Source organism: Larus michahellis, chromosome W (assembly GCF_964199755.1).
Source record: "Larus michahellis chromosome W, bLarMic1.1, whole genome shotgun sequence".
NCBI classification, from domain to species: domain Eukaryota; kingdom Metazoa; phylum Chordata; class Aves; order Charadriiformes; family Laridae; genus Larus; species Larus michahellis.
The window spans coordinates 4,438,010-4,444,009 of NC_133929.1; the positions used below are offsets into that span (position 1 = coordinate 4,438,010).

Genomic DNA, 6,000 nt, shown 5'->3' on the forward strand with positions numbered 1-6,000 from the left:
ACAATACAGTCCCCTTCTGTGGACAACTCCCTGTACCTAGAGAGAGCTAGGAAGAGCTGTTAGCTCTTAATGGTCCTGCTTTGGGTGGGATTTCCAAGGTAATAGCTCTCTGGAACCTCCCTTTTGTTCCCAGGAGAAGCAACCATCTACTACTACCCTGACTCAGGCCAGGATTAACAGCTATCTGTTATTTTCTGCCAGTACCGCCCCCCCCAAGCAGAATTTATAAGTTAAGAGCCCCTTTTTGTTAACACATGTAAATCTTAAAAAGACTCCATAAGAATAATTTTCATATAAATATGGGGTCTACACACAGCAAAACAGAGAGTAAAAGAAAAGAAGAAAGGAAGGCAAGCAAGCAAGTCCAAACTTAACACCAGGGACCTTATCTCATACGAGAAAATGAAGCTTTCTCTTTCACACGCACACACACACACACTCTCTCTCTCTCTCACTCTTTCTTTCTCTTTTCCTAATGCTTTCAGAGACTTCTATCTTTAGTTAGTCATCCTTGCTGTAAGTTTCTATAAATTGTAATTGGATAGCCTTCCAGATTCTGGAGGGCCCTTTTGTCAGAGGAATTTCTGGGGATATAGCCCCTATTTGATGAAATTGAGAGTTGCTAAATTAACAAAGCACTGATTAAAGGTACGATTCCTTGCTTGTAGTAGAAATCCTGTTTTACCAGGAACTGTTTTTAAGGAACCCTGAAACAAAATACTTATGCTTGTACATTCATGTTCCTATGTTCCTGTATTTTATTTTCTGTCAAATTAGACTGTGAATTTATGAATATCGTGATCTCTGTGTGTGTGTTGCATTGAGAATTTGGATCTTAGCCTGCACGCTTGCTACCCTCGACCTTCGAGATCCCAAATGCGTAGAGGCATCATTTGAACTAATTTCAGGGGCAAAGGCTGTAGCAAGCCCAACATACATAAGTCCGTGGACCCAGACTGGACTCAGTGACGGACGGGGACTGGATTCCAGATCTGGAGTCAGGAACACTCAGATCAGGATCAAAGGCAGATGAATAGACAGAGTTCTCCTTGGATGCCGGTATTAAAGAAAGAGCTTTTATACTGAGCATGAGGCAGATGGGATGGAATACCCTGTTGGTCAGTTTGGGGTGACCTGTCCTGTCTGCTCCTCCCCACAGGTGCAACCCCTCTATGCTTTTCTTTTTCCGACCCTCCAGCGGGGCACACAACAAAGTTAGCTGACCTTGGTTGTTATAGCAATAAGTCTAAGCAGGAGCCTCTCTGCCTACCATTCCTTGGTCTTATCACTCTGAGAGTGAACAGTTTCTGCGCAATATGCTGTTAATTTCAGACAGTTAGAAGAGGCTTAGCTAAGAAGTAAAATCACTGAACAGAAAATTGGTTCTGTTTTACCTCAAACCAGGACACTTTCAGTTGAGGACACGGGTATAATTGGTGTGTAATGCAGGAGGATGAAGAAATCTGTTGGGTACCTCAAGAAGATTTAGCCCTAGGGGAAAATAACCCATGATTTGGGTTGCATATTATAGGAAGTACAACAGGAGGAATCACCTGAATCAACAGAGAATGAGCCTTGCAAGAAGCCAAGCAAGTGCAGCAGGGACCCAACCTGAACTGGCTTTGACATCCAATAACTCAACACAACATGTAACCTCTTCTGTCCTGAGCGACCACTATAATGAATGGAGCCCAAGTCATAGACTGAACTCAATGGACATTTTGTGGACATTCTACAGGGGAGGCCCATAGACTAAGGGAATGGGATTTGTGTGTATGGAACAGGAAGGAACAGGAAGTGGTGATTAATAAGGATGTATTGGATAGTGTAGGACCTGAGTGTGACGTAAGTGATATGGAATAAGGTGTAGAAGTTGTACTGGGTTTGGCTGGGATGGAGTTAACTTTCTTCATAGCAGCTGATATGGTGCTGTGTCTTAGATTTGTGGCTAAAACAGTGTTGATAACACACTAGTGAATTGCCTATTGCTGAGCAGTGTTCGCACAGTATCAGGGCTTTTTCTTTTTTCCCATTCTGCTCCCTGCAGTGAGTAGGCTGGGGGTGGGAGGGGACACAACCTGGATGGCTGACCCAGACTGACCAAAGGGACATTCCATGCCATACGACATCATGCTCATCAATAAAAACTGAGGGGAGGAGGGGTTTGGAAGGTAGCCATTGCTTGGAGACTGTCTGGGCATCAGTCTACTTGTGGGAGGTGGTGAGTAATTGCCTTTGCATCACTTCTTTTGTTTTCTTCCTCTTGCCTTCACTTATTAAACTATCTTTATCTCAACCCACAAGTTTTGTCGCTTTTGCTCTTCCTATTCTTTCCACCATCCCAGTAGGCTGAGAGAGTGAGTGAGCAGCTATGTGGTGCTTAGCTGCTGGCCAGGGTCAACCCACCACACTACTTAAAAAATGTTTCTCTGCTAATTGGTTTATAACTGCATCAATCTTTGTAGAAATTAGTTCTTTCAATGCACCACAAGCTACATACACATTTGGACTTTATTTTGGAAATGTATATGACTGAATTAGTTGCATCTTAACTACCTGTGATTTTTAGTTCTTTAAACATTTCTTCTTCAGTTGTCTAAATGAGGTCTAATTTCTGTGATATTGTACACAACACTTTTTTGAAGTATAAAGCTTAGTAATTTAATTTTATATATTTGAAGGACACTTTTAGGATTTGTAGCAAGAGACCACAACCATATGTCACTCAGATGATACTCTCATAGTAACAAGACTGTTTTTCCAAAACATTATAGATAGCTTCTTCCTTTATTAATTGGATGACGTCAGGGATTTCAGCTACTAACCCATTTTGCACACTGTATTAGAAATTTTTAGGGAAGTGATCTAAAATGAACCGTTTCAATGTAAGACTGTTGAATCTAGAGCACTGTATATATTCTATATGCAGATCATCAAAAGTTAACACATCGGGAAACACAACAGTCCAAATTGAATAAATGAGAACTGGTATTTCCCAGTGAGGAAATATAAATCAGAACGCTAACTCAGATCCACAGATCCACAGCATCAATGTTATTGCAGGCTGATGAAAAGAATAGCAGACAGAGAATATCAGTTAGAGAAAAGCAGGAGCTTCTCAAATACCATAGCAGTTCACAGAAATACAAAAATGCACCTTATGCACTGCTATACCAGTCAATGCTTCAACTGGGAGTGTGCACCTGCATTTACCGCACATGGCATCACTGTTGGGTTTGGCTCGCCAACTCTCCAATGCAATAATAAAATCATAGAATAGTTTGGGTTGGAAGGGACCTTTAAAGGTCATCTAGCCCAACCCCCCTGCAGTCAGCAGGGACATCTTCAACTAGACCAGGTTGCTCAGAGTCCCATCCAACCTGACCTTGAATGTTTCCAGGGATGGGCAATCTGTGTCAGTATTGCACCACTCTCATTGTAAAAATTCCTTATTATCTAGTCTGAATCTATCCTTTTTTTAATTTCTGCACACAGTGATCCTGTGATCTGCACACAGGTGAAACCATTCCATCCATTTCAGAGACTGAATCATCATAAATGCACAAACCACCTCTTTAACCTTTAAGGAACTTGCAATGTTTACTACTACTTTTAATATAAACAAACTCTTTTGCAATTAACCCTTTAATTTCTTGAACTTCTTTTAAAGAGAAAGTTGTTGGCGCTATTTTCTTAGATGGATATTCATGTAGTTGAACATAAGTATTGATTGTCCTTTATTTTACACTAGGCAGCACATGTGCTTTTAGCCAAGGATGGAAAGAAAGTACAAAGGTTACAGACTTAACAGTGACATTTCTAGAAATAGAACTAGATTAAATATTTGAATCATGTCATGGGTGATATTAAGTACCATACCATGTGATCCTGAGTGACATTTTAGAGGAATGTCAGAGCCATAGCTAAAGTTCACACAGACACATAAACACCAATAACATATATGCACATGTTAAATTGTTAAGTTGTCTAATGGTTATACTGTACTGAGCAGAACTTTCCATGTGGTGGAGAAATGGGTTACAAAAGATGCTGGTCTTTTATATTTGAGAAATAATTCCTTTGAGTTATCCTTAGCTTGATCTAGAACCCACAGATGCCAGTGGAAATTTTTCTCTGCCCTTCTGCAGCAGTCGTAGGCACCTTAGAAACATCTGCAAGAAATGTAATGACTAAATGCCTGATATACTATTTTAGATGCTTAAAAAACAGTTTACATATTGCTCTTGGTTTGCTATATCACTCTACAAGGTGTCCTGGTTTGAGAATAAGAGGATAAGATCTAAAGTAAAACATTAAATCTCATAAAGTAATATTGGTGGGCTGTTTTCAGTTTCTCATAGCTCAGCCTGAGCAAGACCTGAGCCACTCTGACTGATCTCTGTTTAAGATAAAAATCTCCAGAACGCAGAAATAATATTAGTGCAGACATCATTCTGTCTTAATCATAGCATGGAATGTCTCTAGGAAAAATAAACTAAAATTCAGTTTCTTTTCTCCTCATAATTCCAGAGGTCACTGAACAGATATAAAAATCTAATCTTTTTAAGAAAATAAACTACAAAACTCCAAATTCCTTGTTATGAAAGGAGGAGATATGGAAAAGACTGTGACTCTTAATAGGTCAAACAACTACCCTTTGGTCACAACACTCTCTTTGATTTCTACCAGCTAAAGATCTGGTCAATTAGATTTTATCTGGTGAGATTTAGAACCCCAAATTTTTGTACTGAAGCCAGTCAAAGGTGTTAGGAGTGCTTGCCCTTTTGAATCAGTCAACCACTATTTTACAATATGAAAAACTCATCTCCACAGTGCAGAGAGCTACAAACTCTCTAACTCTCAAATAACTTCCCAATTTAAAGACAGTTTCTCTGAACTATTATTACACCTCTGCAAAGGAACTTATTTTCCCCTTATTTAAACTGTTACTTAAGGATTAACATTTGAAGCAGCTGCACAGTAGGCTGACACATTTTCCTGCACCAAGTAGTTATGCAAATCAATACATTATAACCAAGTTATAATGTGGTTATAATTATAACCACATCCTGTGGTGCTTTGAATTAATTTTTAATAAGCCCTGTATTTGAAATGCCACCATTTGAGTTATCTCAAATAAGATAAGCAATAGAGTTAGTTAAACTGACCTTGAAGCTGAAGGTAGACACGTCCTGCTACCTGCAGTGAGCCCAGAGTGTAAAGGGAATAACAAGTTGGTGTACTCACAGGATTCCAGGTAATGTGAGAGGGGGGAAGGAGGAGAGGGAAAGGAAAATAATTGCTGCAGTGGCCAATCCTATTTCACTAAGTTATGTCAATGACATTTGCTCATACAAGGGTGTCCTTGAGGACTTAAGTAGGATGTGGCAAAAGGGGGCCATTTAACAGTTGGGTGATAGCAACACCATCTTTCAAACACCTCTCAAGGGGAAAGAGATTACATCAGCAAATTATTTACCAGATGCCTAACTGCAATGAGATGCTTCTCCACTGCTTCACCCCAAGGGCCCCTTTGGTAACAGCCAAAGGAGAAAGGTCATGAGCAGCTTCTGTGCTGATTTGCCTTGCCTGCCTGAACTACTCCTTAGATACACATAAGGAGAAATCCACCTAGAAGCTGGTCAGAGCAGGAAACTGGACCCAAGTTGTCAGGAGAATGGGATAAGATCACAGTGAGCCTATATGTTTTTTTCTTACTTTTTAATTGACTACATTAATTTTTGACAGACTTCTGGCAGAGAAGTCAAGAAACATGAAATGTAAAATGTGCTGATAGAAAAAAACTGTTAAGGATATCTGAAGTCTCCCATTTAGCATTACTATAGCTGCATAGTGGTAAAGTACTAGGAGAAATAATACATGATGGGTGGAAGTGCAAACAAGAAAATGCAATTTCATTCACCAAAGTCTGCTCCCACTGAAGCTGAACATTTATCAAGGCTGACAGAGAAACACAGAGGCCAATGCTGAACAGCTTTT

General features: G+C 39.8%; 1 protein-coding gene across 5 annotated transcripts in view; it reads right to left on the reverse strand.

Moving 5' to 3' along the window:
• Nucleotides 1-5,451, reverse strand: part of LOC141735561 (creatine kinase S-type, mitochondrial-like) — a 111,661-nt gene extending 106,210 nt beyond the window's left edge. For 2 of the 5 annotated variants that reach the window (XM_074568553.1, XM_074568551.1), the window contains exon 1: nucleotides 5,169-5,266. The gene's annotated coding sequence lies outside the window, so the exon portion shown is untranslated. Of the gene's footprint in view, nucleotides 1-5,168 lie in introns of all 5 variants that reach the window. The other 3 variants (XM_074568554.1, XM_074568552.1, XM_074568555.1) reach the window with 3 other exon arrangements.
• Nucleotides 5,452-6,000: the final 549 nt, after the last annotated feature.